Consider the following 16,602-nt stretch of genomic DNA (forward strand, 5'->3'; position numbering starts at 1 on the left):
GGAGATGGATGGCAGGAGAGAGATCACTTGATCATTGTCTGTTAGGTTCACTCCCTGGGCTTCTTCTGCTCTACAGCTATAATTGTCTTTTTACACCAAAATCACTAACTTGAGCACCCAATTCCATGTACAGTCCTAGTGGATGTAAGGCACAGGTAACTTTTGCCTCAGGGTAGCTTTTTGGCATCAACCCTCTCTCCCCCACATAAAGCTGATGAAATTCCTGGCTGGAGGGACACACGCTCCTACAAGTCAAAAGGAAAGGAGCTGATAGAAAAGATCACAGGATTGACCCCAAAGACGGGTGAGCTGCAAAAGGCAGAAGCAGGCAACTCATCTGGCAGAGCTGAGAGACCACAGTGAAGATGGTGCAAAGATCACTATATTGGAATTAGCAAATGTGATTTTTTAAAAAACAAATCTTTGGGAAGCCCCAACAAAGGCATTTCTTACAGTTCTCTCCGATTTGGATTTTCTGATATCTAATAGGGAATGACATCTGACTGAAGCTTTTCCCAAATGCAGAGCATGTGTAGGGTCTCTCTCCACTGTGGATTCTACGATGTCTGACAAAGTCTGAGTGCTCAATGAAACTTTTCCCGCACTCAGAGAATGTGTAGGGTATCTCTCATGTGTGGATTCTCTGATGTCTGATAAGGTGTGAGCGCCGACTGAAGCTTTTCCCGCACTCAGCGCACATGTAGGGTGTCTCCCCTGTGTGGATTCTCTGATGTCTGATAAGGTGTGAGCGCTGACTGAAGCTTTTCCCGCACTCAGCGCACGTGTAGGGCGTCTCCCCTGTGTGGATTCTCTGATGTGTGATAAGGTTTGAGCGCCGACTGAAGCTTTTCCCGCACTCAGCGCACGTGTACGGTGTCTCCCCTGTGTGGATTCTCTTATGTCTGATAAGGACTGAGCGCCGACTGAAGCTTTTCCCGCACTCAGCGCACGTGTAGGGCGTCTCCCCTGTGTGGATTCTCTGATGTGTAATAAGTTTTGAGCGCCGATTGAAGCTTTTCCCGCACTCAGCGCACGTGTACGGTGTCTCCCCTGTGTGGATTCTCTGATGTGTGATAAGGTTTGAGCGCCGACTGAAGCTTTTCCCGCACTCAGCGCATGTAGGGCGTCTCCCCGTGTGGGTTCTCTGATGTCTGATAAGGTTTGAGCGCTGACTGAAGCTTTTCCCGCACTCAGAGCACATGTAGGGCGTCTCCCCTGTGTGGATTCTCTGATGTGTGATAAGGTTTGAGCGCTGAGTGAAGCTTTTACCGCACTCGTGACCTGTGTAGTTTGTCTCTTCCAAGTTGATTCTCTCATGTGTAATAAGGTCTGAGAGGCTACTGAAGTTCTCCCCTGGCCTCTGCTGAGTCTCAGAGGCTTTTACTGTTTCTCGGAGTGCACAACTCCTGGAAACATTCCCTTTGGGTCTTCCTGATAACGTCCCATGTGGTGCTCCTTGCTCAACATCTTCCTGCTGGGGTTTCTGCTCCTCATTCTCACGCACCATCCTATCACCTGATGGGAGACAGAGAGAATCCAGACATAGGTCACTCCCTGTGCCTGAGAAAAGGAAATCTCAGAGACAGGAATTTTAAAAGGGATGAACAAACCAAAATATGTGCCGGAGAGATCAAACCTATCAGGAGCTGATTTTCCCCAGAGAAGAGAGGAAGGGATCAGTTTTGGTCTGCATTTCACCAGAACATGCAGGGGAAAGTGGAATCAGGTAGGGATCTGCTGCCAGTTGTTAGTCAGGATAGGTGGGAAGCCATGAGTGACATCTGCCTAATTATTCCACATCTGCAGGGAACAATCCTGAACTTGGAGAGCTCACAAGGTCTTTATGCGGCATCCCAAATGTTTCCTGTATTCACGGACAGTTTTTGACTTGCTTTAACCAAGTCCTCACCTGTGCAGGCAGCTCTTGGAAGCACTTCTTTCTCAGAACCCTGGAGGTCCAGGACCCACGGCTCTTCCCCTCGTTCCAGCTGTGAGACCACATCAGGTTTGGAATTTAGAAACCCTATGTCAGACAAAGAAAACAAGGGAGGTCGGTGGAATTTGTGGGATACTTGTCACAAAGAATATTCCATGGTTTTAAGCTCAGATCATTTTTAAGCAGTAACATCCCAAGACCAGCTTCCTTGGCTCCAAGTGGCAGGAGAGTTATTATTATTATTATTAATCATACGCATTACCTTAGGCCTAAGGACCAACTAACAGTGTGTCTCCGTTGTGCTAGGCACAGTACAAATGCAGAATAGTAGATGGCCCATGCTCTGAAGAATTTACAGTCTAAATAGACAAGACAGACACAGCATGGGGGAGGGGGTAGAACCCTCTGTTAGAATAGAGATATTCAGGCCTGCCTGCAAAGCCTAGACTTTAAGAACTTAGGGGTATTTTTATCACTTAGCTAGTTACAGGAGTATGAAAACAAAGAATCAAAATCACAGTGTGCCTGTGTCTGGGCCTTCTCTCACTAGGATAGCCTGAGGCCTTGTTCTTAGGCTAAGGCCTTTGGCTAAGCACCAGGGGCAGCCATAAGCTGGGAAGTGAAGGGTCACATCCTCACATCCCAAACCAGTCACACTGAAATAAGGTGCTATTGGGCTCTTAGGAAGATGATCCTGTCTGGATCTTAAGATGGTTAAAGAAACCTTAATTTGATACCAGCCTGTCTGGCAAGAAATCACTTATCAATGGTTGTGGTTGTGAAACCCTCATTTCTGTATTGCTTTATCTTTATGGCCACCACTTTTACATTGTTAATCAGTCTGGTTCTCTAATTGTTTCTCTCCTGTATAATTAATGTTGCCAGGTGTAAGTTAATTAGGGTAGTGGTTTATAATTGGTTAGAGCAGGAGTAGGCAACCTATGGCGGCACACGAGCTGATTTTCAGTGGCACTCACACTGCCCAGGTCCTGGCCACCGGTCCAGAAGGCTCTGCATTTTAATTAATTTTAAATGAAGCTTCTTAAACATTTTAAAACCTTACTGACTTTACATACAATAGTTCAATTATGTATTATAGACTTATAGAAAGAGACTTTCTAAAAACGTTAAAATGTATTATTGGCACATGAAATCTTAAATTAGAGTGAATAAATGAAGACTCAGCACACCACTTCTGAAAGGTGGCTGACGCCTGGGTTAGAGAATTATGTCACAATATGTTAGAATTGGTTAGTTAAATTTCAGCACAATTACTGGTTAAGGTATAGCTGAGAATATTACTCTATAAATGGGGTCAAACAGGAGGGAGGAAGGAAATTGGAATAATAGAATATCAGGGTAGGAAGGGACCTCAGGAGGTATCTAGTCCCACCCTGCTCAAAGCAGGATCACTCCCAACTAAATCATCCCAGCCAAGGCTTTGTCAAGCCTGATCTTAAAAACCTCTAAGGAAGGAGATTCCACCACCTCCGTGGGGAACTCATCCCAGGCCTTCACCACCCTCCTAGTGAAATAGTGTTTCCTAATATCCAACCTAAACCTCCCCCATTGCAACTTGAAATCATTACTCTTTATTCTGTCATCTGCTACCACTGAAAACAGTCTAGGCCTGGTCTACACTGGGGGGGGGGGCGGGGGGGAGTTCGATCTAAGGTACGCAACTTCAGCTACACGAATAGCGTAGCTGAAGTCGAATACCTTAGTTCGAATTACTTACCTGTCCTCACGCCGCGGGATCGACGTCCGCGGCTCCCCCATCGACTCCGCCACCACCGTTCTCGGTGGTGGAGTTCCGGAGTCGACGGGAGCGTTCGGAGTTCAATATATTGCGTCTAGATGAGACGCGATATATCGAACTCCGAGAAATCGATTGCTACCCGCCGATCTGGCGGGTAGTGAAGACGTACCCCTAGATCCATCCTCTTTGGAGCCCCCTTTCAGATAGTTGAAAACAGCTATCAAATCCCCCCTCATTCTTCTCTTCTGCAGACTAAACAATCCCAGTTCCCTCAGCCTCTCCTCAGAAGTCATGTGTTCCAGTCCCTAACCATTTTGTTGCCCCCCGCTGGATGCTTTCCAATTTTTCCACATCCTTCTTATAGTGTTGGGCCCAAAACTGGACACAGTGCTCCAGATGAGGCCCCATGAATGTTGGTTAGGGGGCGAACGGGAACAGGGACACAGGCCAGGCTCTGCGGCATCAGAGCTAGGAAGGGAACACTGGGGAACAGACGGTATTGGCGTATAGAGATAAGCCCGACTGGTGTGAAGGGCTTCGGAATATGTAATCTTATAGGAGTAAAAATTGTACAGACTATACCACCCTGACACATCATCAACGAAGTGCCCATTTGTGCCTGGGTAGGGGCCATGCTCTGGGAGGGAAGATGCAGAAAGGACTCAGGATCGGTGGCCGGGGTCGCTGTGCATAGGAGATGGGGAGGTTATGTGAGGAGGGGGGTAATGAGTGGGAGAGGGAGGTCAAGAGTTAAAAGAATAATATTTGGGGAAAAAAATGTATAATAAAGTGAAACTGAACAGAAATAAAACTGGAGTGGAGGCTCTAAAGCAACAAGGCATGGGTAGGGATTCGGGGTTAAAGGTCTGGGATCCCCCACAGCTCCAGATCCCCAAACCTCTCCTCCCTCCCACTGACCCACCCAGCCCACTTCCTGGGTGCCCTTCCCCCACACTTCCCTCCCCTTCTTCCCATTACTCTCAGCCAGCACCACCTCCCGGCAACTTGAGAACTTCTTGTATTTTCTCCTCGTCTCTCACAGCCTCCTACCTCCCTGCTGCTTCTTAGCTCTAACCCTGCACACACCCGCCCCATGTCCTGGCATATCTACTACCCCGTCTCCGTCCCTCCCACGGCTCGCTTAACCCTTCACCCATGGGATCCTGAATGGTAACATTACACGCTCTCCTAAAAGAGCTCATCTGACTGTCACACAAGCCATGCATGAGTCACACACCTATTTACTCAATTTAGAATTCTAAAGGCAGCATATTTTCCTCTTAAAATGAGGAAAAGGCATGAAAGCTAATGTAGTTATGAATGTAGCCAATAAGGATACATTCAATGCAATTTTAAAATGATTGACGGCACCAAAAAGGCACATGTCCAAAAATGGTACTAGTGGGTGGGAGATAAGGCAAAAAAGGGGGGGCAAGGAAACTTGTCAAAACTTGTATGACGAATAAAGGTATAAAGTTATTACTACTCAGGTTCTTCAGAGACCCCACAGCTTCTAATAACCCAGGGACAGGACTGCTTACCCAGCGAGGTCACCGTCTCAGAGTTCTCCTGCATGACATCCCTGTAGAGGGCTCTCTGAACAGGGTCCAGTAGTGCCCATTCCCCCTTGGTGAAATACACAGCCACCTCCTCGAAGGTCACCGGCCCCTGAAAGAGCAAGAGTCCAACACTCAATACCTGCTGCCCCACTCACAGCCCCACTATTCACGGAACAGCAGCACCAGGGAAATGGAAGCCCCGGGAGGCACATGTTAACACAGTCCCACCCCACCTTACCTAGAATAGCCAGGCGGCATCAGAGGGTAGAAAGAGAGAACCTTTGTGTCTCCCAGCTGACAGACAGAGGCAGGGTCTTCACATTTATCACATACCTACTAGCCAGAGCTTGATATAGGAGATGGGGCTGGCTCTGGACCCTACTAATGGCTTCCTGGTAGGAAACACTCTCCAAATAAAATATAAGAAAGAAAAGGGAAGTCAGTAGTAAAGAATATTAGTTAGAACAGGGGTAGGCAACCTATGGCACGGGTGCTGAAGGCAGCACGCAAGTTGATTTTCCGTGGCACTCACAATGCCCGGGTCCTGGCCACCAGTCCGGGGGGCTCTGCATTTTAATTTAATTTTATATGAAGTTTCTTAAACATTTTAAAAGCCTTATTTACTTTACATACAACAATAGTTTAGTTATATATTATAGACAGAGAAAGATCTTCTAAAAATGTTAAAATGTATTACTGGCACTCAAAACCTTAAATTAGAGTGAATAAATGAAGACTTCTGAAAGGTTGCTCACAACTGAGTTAGAAGGTCAGAATTATAGAAAATTGGTAAGGGAAGTGTGACGTTATTGATATAAATTGGGACCATATAGAACATGGGTTGCAACCAAGGTCCTGTAGTGGCACCAAATCTGATGTAAAGGGGGTCATATGAGGTGTCTAAGACCAGGTTATGGGTTGCTGGTTATGATTATGCTGTCTGTATGTATGTATCATTTTGTAGTTGAAGTTATGAATATTGGCTCTATACTGTCTGTATTTCAAGCTGGTGCTGTGCTTCTGGGAGACATCGCAGACAAGTTGGTGTTAGCTCTGCCTAGCCTGCTTGATGGCCCATTAAGGACCATCAGCTACACAACTGACCCATGGAGAGAAGGCAGATACGCCTTGTGACTCAGCAAAGTATGCAGGGACTGGCCCATGTGACCCCAGACTCCATTTTGCTGTAATTTTCCACAGTAAGGACAAAGAGGTTCTTACACCTGGAAAAGCCTATAAAAGGCTGATGCCTCATCTCCATCTTATCTTCAATCCTGCTTCTACCTCTGGAGGGACTTTGCTACATGCTGAAGCTCTACACAAGGGACTGATGACCCATCCCAGCGGGGGATGTTCTCCAGAGACTTGATTTGAACCTGCAGTTTATGCCATCACTGCTACAAGCCTGAACTAAGAACTTTGCCATTACTGTATGTCATTGATTCAATTTAACCAATTCTAGCTCTCACCTCTACCTTTTTCCTTTTATGAATAAATCTTTAGATTTTAGATTCTAAAGGATTGGCAACAGCGTGATTTGTGGGTAAGATCTGATGTGTATATTGACCTGAGTCTGGGGCTTGATTCTTTGGAATCGAAAGAACCTTTTTCTTTTATTGGGGTGTTGGTTTTCATAACCATTCCTCCCCGGGACGGGTGGCACTGGTGGTGATACTGGGAGACTGGAGTGTCTAAGGAAATTACTCTTGTGACTTGTGGTTAGCCAGTGGGGTGAAACCGAAGTCCTTTTTGTCTGGCTGGTTTGGTTTGCCTTAGAGGTGGGAAAACCCCAGCCTAGGGCTGTGACTGCCCTGTTTGAGCAAGTGGTCCTGAATTGGGTCCCGCCAGAACCGCCTCGTCAGAGGAAGCTATCAGAAATCAATGACCAATCAATGAAAATAAGAAGGAAGTTTTGAAAAGTATATTAATCCTAACAATGGTAGTGATAAATTACTAGACGGAAATGGCAGAATTATCTAAAATAATGCAGAAGAGGTAAAAGTGTTCAATAAGTGTTCTCTCCTGGATTTGGAGAAAAACAGATCCTGTACTCGTATCATAAGATGTTGACGACGACACTCCTTCCATTCCAACAAGAACTCACAAGGACATTAAACAGCAGTTATTACAGTTAGACATGTTTAAATAAGCAGGTCCAGATAACTTGTATCCAAGAGTTTTTAAACACCTGGTGGAGGAGCGTGGTGGACTATTGATGTTGATTGTAATTAGGACTTGGAACACTGGGGAAATTCCAGAAGACTGGAATTAAGCTAATGCTGTGCCAATATTTAAAAAGGGTAAAAGAGATGACCCAGCTAATTACAAGAGTGTCAGTCTGATATCAATACTGAGCAAAATAATGGAGCAGTCAATACTGGATTTCGTTAATAAAGAATTAAAGGAAGGTAATATAATTAGTACCTATTAACAAAGGTTTAGAGAAAATAGATCCTATCAAACTAACTGGATATCCTTATTAGATAAGATCAAAAGTTTGGTTGCAGCTAATATTATTGATGTAATATATCTAGACTTCTGTAAGGCACATGACTTGATTCAGCACAATATTTTGACTAAAAAACTAGAATGATACAAAATAAACACAGCATACATTAAATAGATTAAAAACTGGGATTGTAAATGGGGAACCATGGTCAAGTGGATTCATTTCTAGCGGGTTCCCACAAGGATTGCTTTTTGCCTGTGTGCTATTTAACATTCTTATCAATGACCTAGAACAGAATATAAAATCATCATGGATAAAGTTTGCAGTATCACAAAGATTGCGGGTGGTGGTAACTAATGAAGTGGCAGTAGATTCAGGCTCCAGCACTGGGAGTCTTGGAAGTTGTCCCAGCCCTGGCTGGAGGGTTATTTCCTGTTCCACAAAGAGGGGAAGTTCCATTCCCAAATCCCGTGCCTTGAAATTAGGCCCTATCTGACACTACACCCCATATTCAGCATAGTGGTATGGTTATAATATGATTAGGACATAATTATGATGCATTTTGTGCAAGATGCGTCATGTGCTGAATATGATTATCCTATTTGTGTGCATGGATCATGTTTGTATCTGAAGTTATGGATATTGACTCTGTATCTGTATTTCAAATGTGCTTACTCTGGGTAACACCCACAACGAGCCTTTCAGGTACAACAATGAAGAAGCCAGACAGAGCTGATGGCTCATCAACAAAGATAATGGACCATGGAAGAGCTTAGCCTTCCTGTGATTGTTTCAGCCAGCTTAAGAGTCATGGCTACTATGACTCAGCAGGACATGTGACTAGACCACATGACAACGAACTCCATTTTGGTACCTGTAGTTTTTCACAAACTGGACTGGGAACTTAGTTTGGAACAAATGGTTCCCGCCATATGGAAAAGCTACATAAGGTGGGGTGTGACATCATCTCTTGGCCTCATTCCCCACACAAGCAAACTCCTGGAAACACCTGAGGAACAAAGACTGAACTGCTGCTCCCAGGGTAAAGGGATTTCTAGCTTGTGTATGGAAACTTGGGGGACTGCTTGTACCATCAGTCAGGGTGAGAAATTGCTAATTCAAATTCTATCCATCTAGTATGTTAGGCTTAGAATTGTTGGGATACGTTAGGGTTCAGTAAAACAGCTGGGAAGCTGCTAATGTGCTGACATGCATTGGGGACAAAGGCATAAGCAGGCAGTAATTCTTTGCTTAACAAATAAGTTGCCATATTTTTCCTTTCCCTGTTGCTTGTAAGAATTGACATTGATGCAGCTGCATAAGAAATGTAGTTGCTGGAATAAATGTCCTTTGTGTGAAAGAAAGTAAAAGAAATGTTACCTCCCCCTCCCTTCCTTTCCCAGCTACATGAACAAGCCCTGGCTTATGGCCCCTTCCTCCCTTCCCCGAGAACTGCTCATTGACCCTTCCTCCATACCCTGAGAACTGCTGTTTAGGGAAATTTGTGGCAACACGTTATTGCAAAGAACGGTATTTTCAAGGTAAAAATGCCTCTATGATAGGTGTAATACTGTGACAGTGGCTAGGGGTGGGTATACTAATTGTATGAGTGTTTCTACTACTTAATAAGGGGTTTTGGGGTGTTGTAACGGATGTAGGTGTTTACATACAAACTTAGATAAAAGGCGTGTGATGTAACTAATCCAGTGCTTACTCGATAGTTGGGTCAAGGGGAACAAGTAACACAATAAAGAAGCCTGTATTCATATCCGCCTCTGGATCAACCTGCTCCTTTTTTGTTCTAACAATAATTACTTAAAATCTACCTTTCTGCCATTAATACACTTGTTTATTCTTTATCTTAATCAGTGCATTTTGAGTGAAGTGTTTGGGGAAAAGCTGAGCTTGGTTAGCACAGGCTTGTTGTGCACATCTTTCCCATATCGAGGGGAAGGCGAACTATATTAATGAGCTGACATTATACAGATCCCTGTGCACTATAAGATGGTATAATTCTAAATTTATACTACAGCAGGTGTGCAAGGTTGGGGAGCTGGGAAATTGGCTGTTGTCGTCTATCTGTCCTTGAGTGGCTCAGGTAAAGCACTCAGGTAGCTTAGTTGGATGCATGGCACCACCTGCTGTCGTGTTGGGTGATAACAGGGCCTGGAGAGGCTGGCTGAATCTCCAGCAAAGCAGTGTGAGAAGGGCCAGCCCAGCTTGAGGGTTAGAGGGCACAGCGGTTCCCAGAACCCTACTCAGACTGCACCCAGGGGTGACAACCCATCACACCCTAGAGTACACAAGTCTCAGCAGGTTTGTCACATCCTGTCCCCTCCCTTTCTCCACCCGAGATATTTCCTGCCTCCCACCACCTCCAGCAACTCCTATCCTCCTATGCATTTACTGCTCCTCTCCCTCCAAGCAGAACCCACCACCAGCTCCCTGAGAATCCCTTACCTGAGCCAGCTCCAGTGCAGCCATTTCCTTCCCTTTGGGAGGATGAAATGATCTGGAGCAAAATGTGGACGTTAATCTGTAGCCTGCCAGGACGAGAAGGGCAATGTGAGAGAATGCAGAGGGGGCTTTTGTCCATTCCACATGCTGATTCCCCCCCTGATTTTTCCCTGCTAATGGACACTCTAGGTTCTGCCACACTGTGAAGCACAGAGTGACCTTATTCCAGTACAGGCCTAGCCCCCTCCCACCATGGTGTAACCCTCTGAGACACGGTGAAACCCTCCCAGTAACATCCTCTGTTATACTTACCAAGTTTGCAGACAATACCAAGCTGGGAGGGGTTGCAAGTGCTTTAGAGGCTAGGCCAAGGAGGGACAGCTCAGTGGTTTGAGCATTGGCCTGCTAAACCCAAGGCTGTGAGTTCAATCCTTGAGGGGGCCATTTGGGGCAAAAATCTGTCTGGGGATTTGTCCTGCTTTGAGCAGGGGATTGGACTAGATACCTCCTGTGGTCCCTTCCAACCCTGATATTCTATGATTAAAATTCAAAATGATCTGGAGAAAAGGACTGAAGTAAATAGGAAGAAATTCAATTAGGACAAATGCAAAGTGCTTCATTTAGGAAGGAACAATCAGGTGCACACGTACAAAGTGGGAAATTCCTGCCCAGGAAGGAGCACTGCGGAAAGGGAGCTGGGGGCCATAGTGGATCACAAGCTAAGTATAAGTCAACAGTGCAAAAGGGCAAACATCATTCTGGGATGTATTTGAGGGAGTACTGTAAGCACGACACAAGTAGTAATTCTTCCACTCCACTCTGTGCGGATTAGGCCACAACTGGAGTACTGTGTCCATTTGTGGTTGCCACATATGAGGAAAGATGTGGACAAATTGGAGAAAGTCCAGAGAAGAGCAACAAAAATGATTAAAGGTCTAGAAAACATCACCTATGAGGGAAGATTGAAAAAAATTGGGTTTGTTTAGCCTGGAGTAGAGAGGACATGATAATAGTTTTCAAGTACATAAAAGGTTGTTACAGGGATGTGGAAGAAAAAAATGTTCTTAACCTCTGAGGATAGGACAAGAAGTAATGGCCTTAAACTGCAGCAAGGGCAATTTAGGATGGAGATTAGGAAAAAACTTCCTAACTGTCAGAGTGGTTAAGCTCCAGAACAAATAGCGTAGGGAGGTTGTGGAATCTCCATCATTGGGGATTTTTAAGAGGAGGCTGGACAAACACCTCAGGGATGGTCTAGATAATACTGAGTCCTGCCTTGAGTGCAGGGGACTGGACTAGATGACCTCCCAAAGTCCCTTCCAGTTCTATGATTCTATGAACCAAAGGCCAGTGAAGAGCAGAATCAAAGGAGTCACTCTGGGGATTCTCCCTGTCACTGTCCCCAAGGCAGCTCTCTCAGGTTAACTAAGTTGTTTGATGCTTTAGCCTTTGTAGAGTCTCTCCTGGCAGTGCCCCCTTCTTGGGCCGGGCCTAGTTCTAGCTTTTGACAAGTGTGACCCCGGGGGCTCTGAGACGGGGCCTTCTTGCCTCAGCACATCTTGTTCCTTTCTGTGGCTCCCCAGTGAGTCCCAATGAGTAGATACTCCTCATACAGACTGTGAACATAGGAAGGGCCCACTGCATCAGAGCAATGGTCCATCTAGACTGGAGTGTCTAAGGGAATTGCTTGTGTGTCTTATGGTTAACCAGTGGGGTGAAACCAAAATCCTCTTTGTCTGGCTGGTTTGGTTTGGTTTGCCTTAGAGGTGGAAAAATCCCAGCCTTGGGCTGTAACTGCCCTGTTTTAAGCGATTTGTCACTCTCAGTTGGGTCCCATCAGAACCGCATCGTCACAAGTATCATCTGCAAACTTTGCCACCTCACTGTTTACCCCTTTCTCCAGATCATTTATGAATACGTTGAATAGGATTGGTCCTAGGACTGACCCTTGGGGAACACCCCTAGTTACTCCTCTCCATTCTGAAAATTTACCATTGATTCCTACCCTTTGTTCCCTGTCTTTTAACCAGTTCTCAATCCATGAAAAGATCTTCCCTCTTATCCCATGATAACAATTTATGTAAGAGCCTTTGGTGAGGGACCTTGTCAAAGGCTTTCTGGAAATCTAAGTACACTATGTCCACTGGATTCCCCCTTGTCCACATGTTTGTTGACACCTTCAAAGAACTCTAATAGATTAGTAAGACATGATTTCCCTTTACAGAAACCATATTGACTTTTGCTCAACAATTTTTGTTCTTCTATGTGCCTGACAATTTTATTCCTTTACTATTGTTTCAACTAATTTGCCTGGTACAGACGTTAGACTTACCGGTCTGCAACTGCCAGGATCGCCTCTAGACACCTTTTTCAATATTGGCGTTACATTAGCAATCTTCCAGTCATTGGGTACAGAAGCCGATTTAAAGGACAGGTTACAAACCATAGCTAATAGTTCCTCAATTTCACATTTGAGTTCCTTCAGAACTCTTGGTAAATACCATCTGGTTCGGTGACTTGTTACAGTTAAGTTTAGCAAGTAGTTCCAAAACCTGCTCTATTGACACTTCAATCTGTGGCAGTTCCTCAGATTTGTCACCCACAAATGGTTTGGGAATCTCACCAACATCCTCAGCCATGAAGACTGAAGCAAAGAATCCATTTAGTTTCTCCGCAATGACTTTATCATCTTTAAGGGCTCCTTTCGTATCTCAATCGTCCAGTGGCCCCACTGGTTGTTTAGCAGGCTTCCTGCTTTTGTTATTACCTTTTGAGTTTTTGGCTAGCCCCTTCTTCAAACTCCTCTTTGGCTTTTCTTATTACATTTTTACACTTAATTTGGTAGTGTTTATGCTCCTTTCTATGTACCTCACTAGGATCTGACTTCCACTTTTTAGAAGATGCCTTGTTATCTCTCACTGCTTCTTTTACATGGTCGTTAAGCCACGGTGACTCTTTTTTAGTTCTTTTGCTGTTTTTTTTAATTTGGGGTATATATTTAAGTTGGGCTTCTAATATTGTGTTTTTGAAAAGTGTCCATGCAGCTTGCAGGGATTTCACTCTAGTCATTGTACCTTTTAATTTCTGTTTAACTAACCCCCTCATTTTTGCATAGTTCCCTTTCCTGAAATTAAATGCCAGTGTTGAGCTGTTCTTCCCACCACAGGAATGTTAAATGTTGTTATATTATGGTCATTATTTCCAAGCGGTCCTGTTACAGTTAGCCCTTGGACTAGATCCTGAGCTCCACTCAGGACTAAATCGAGAGTTGCTTCTCCCATTGCGGGTTCTTGTACCAGCTGCTCCAAGAAACAGTCATTTAAAGTATCCAGAAATTTTGTCTCTACATTTTGTCCTGAGGTGACATGTACCCAGTCAATATGGGGATAATTGAAATCTCCCATTATTATGGATTCCTTTATTTTGATAGCCTCTCTAATCTCCCTTCGCATTTCATCCTCACTATCACTGTCTTTGACAGGTGGTCGATAACAGATCCCTATTGTTATATTCTTATTAGAGCATGGAATTACTATCCATAGAGATTCTATGGAACATATGGTTTCATTTAAGATTTTTACTACATTTGAGTTTACATTTTCTTTAACATACAGTGCCACTCCCCTCCCCACCCCCCGAATATGACCTGCTCTGTCCTTCCGATATATTTTGTACTCTGGAATGATTGTGTCCCATCGATTGTCCTCACTCCACCAGGTTTCTGTGATGCCTATTATGTCAATATCCTCCTTTAACACGAGGCACTCTAATTCACCCATCTTATTATTTAGACTTCTGGCATTTGTGTACAAGCATTTTAAAAACTTGCCGCTGTTTATTTGTCTGCCCTTTTCTGATGTGTCAGATTCTTGTGTGTGAATGATCTGGCCCCTACTTTATCCTCTACCAGCCTCTCTTCCTGACTAGAACTAGAAAATCTCTATCACTAGACTCCCCTCTAAGACAAGTCTCTGTCCGATCCACGAGCTCCTCTGCAGCCATTGGCTTTCCCCCATCTCTTAGTTTAAAAACTGCTCTGCAACCTTTTTAATGTTAAGTGCCAGCAGTTTGGTTCCACTTTGGTTTAGGTAGAGCCCATCCTTCCTGTATAGGCTCCCCCATCCCCAAAGTTTCCCCACTTCCTAATCAATCTAAACGCCTCCTCACTACACCATCATCTCATCCACCCATTGAGACTCTGAAGCTCTGCCTGCCTACCTGGCCATGTGCGTGGAACTGGAAGCTTTTCTGAGAATGCCACCATAGAGGTCCCAGATTTCAGTCTCTTTCCTCGCAGACTAAATTTGGCCTCCAGGATGTCTCACCTACCGTTCCTTATGTCACTGGTGCCTACACGTACCACGACCACTAGGTCCTCCCCAGCACTACACATAAATCTATCTAGATGCCTCGAGAAATCAGCAACCTTTGCACCAGGCAGACAAGTCACCATACGGTTCTCCGGGTCATCACAAACCCAGCTATCCTTGTTTCTAATGATCAAATCTCCCATTACTAACAGCTGCCTTTTCTTAATGCCTGGGGTTCCCTCCCCGGAGAGGTAACCTCAGTGCAAGAGGTTACCCCAACACCATCTGGGAGGAGGGTCCCAACTATGGGAAGGTTTCCCTCTGCTCCCATTGACAGCTCTCCTTCCCTGGGCCTTTCATCCTCCTCAACAGCGCAGTGGCTGTCTGACCGGAGGTGGGAGAAATCTACAGTGTCCCGGAAAAGCCTCATCAACATACTTCTCTGCCTCCCTTAGCGTCTCCAGTTCCACCACCCTGGCCTCCAAAGCCTCCACGCGGTCTCTGCGGGCCAGGAGCTCCTTGCACCGAATGCACACGTAAGCCCCCCGCCCACAGGGCAGGTATCATACATGGTACATTGAGAGCAATAAACAGGATAGCCCCCACTCTGCTGCTGGGCTTCTGCCTGCATTCTCTCTTACAGCCACCTAGGTTAACAACAGGGGTTTTGTTTCAACCAAGAAGTTTGTATTATAGCTTAAATGTTTTAAAGAATGGCAAGAGTACCTCGCCCCCTTCCCACTCCCCTTCCAAACTCCCTCACGAAACTCCCCGTTAGCAGCCCTGTTTGAAAAGCTCCCTGGTCTCTTGCTCACTGCTTTACAAAGCACTCCCCTATCACATACCCCCCTGCCCCCAGCCCCTGCTTGAGCCACTCAGGGTAGGGGGCTGGGAGCACCCCCAGTACCCCAGCCCACCCTCCCAGCCACCAGACCTGACCCCAGCATCCCCTCCCACATAACGAGCCCTCACACCCCCTGCTCTGAGTCCTGCACCCCCCCCCCCCATCCTCACCTGCACCCTGAGCACCAAATGGGAGCTCCTGCACACCCCCCTCTACATTGCCATCTGCACCCCTCACACCAAATGGGAGCTGCCCCAGGTAAGCACTTCACCCCCAACCTCCTGCCCCAACCCTGAGCCCCCTCCTGCATCCTAAAATCTGGCCAGACCCTGCACCCCAATCTCCAGCTGCTCCTGCACCCCCAGCCCTGACTCCTGCACCCTGAACACCCTGCCCTCCCTGACCCTTGCACCCCCTCACACCCCCAGTCCTTACTCCTTCACCCCTCTCAAACACACCCGTTCCCTGCCCTCCCTGATTCCTGCAACCACCCATAACCCCTTCCTTCCTCCACCCCCTGCCCATCACACACCCCCAGCCCTGACTCCTGCACCCCTCCCAGAAGCCTCCTGCCCCCCCCACATCCCCACCTGCATTGCTCGCATGAAACAGGAGCTGCTCCTGGTAACTGCTCCACACCCTAACTCCTGGCCAGACCCTGCACTCCAACATTTTTATTTATTTAGTTTGTAATAAAGGGCTCTTATCCAAAATGCTTTATAACAGTTAGCTAACGGTACAAACAATATTTGGAAAGATCATTAGGTGGTGCACTGAGACGCTCAGCGATTTTCAAGTGGTCTGTGGAAAACTCAGACAACAAAAACAATCAAGGTACCTCGCTTTATCCTCATTTACTTCCTAGTACTTTTAGGAGGTGGAGGAAGAAAAAAAGAATGAAAAATGGGGGTGGGAGGGAAATGAGAGAATGTTCTTTTTCTTGCCTGAGTCCCAAGGAGAGACCCCTAAAATGAAGCTGAGCACAGGGCCCCACTAACGCTAAATCCGCCACTGAGCTTCCTTCTCTGGATACCCCCAGCCAGCAGTCAAGGACGCACGGACTGTCTGTGTGATAAGTAACCCTGGGCCAGCAGCTCTGACTCCAGCAGCTCGTTACACCCCAAGCATTATTGTGGTCTGGGTGGAGAAGGCTCAGGGTTTGAGAGGTCAGGGGTAGGAAGCTTCTGCTGATCATGCCGCACCGAACCCTCAGTTTTACTTGAGGAAACAGGAGCTATTTGACACTGTGCGATACGTCTCCTGTGCTCTGTTCCCAAAGCGTTCTGCA

General features: G+C 46.0%; 1 pseudogene; it reads right to left on the reverse strand.

Moving 5' to 3' along the window:
- Positions 1–544: 544 nt before the first annotated feature.
- On the reverse strand, positions 545–16,168 carry LOC120381709 (annotated as a pseudogene).
- Between the last annotated feature and the right edge of the window lie 434 nt (positions 16,169–16,602).

This window comes from Mauremys reevesii, linkage group 14 (assembly GCF_016161935.1).
Source record: "Mauremys reevesii isolate NIE-2019 linkage group 14, ASM1616193v1, whole genome shotgun sequence".
NCBI lineage: Eukaryota > Metazoa > Chordata > Testudines > Geoemydidae > Mauremys > Mauremys reevesii.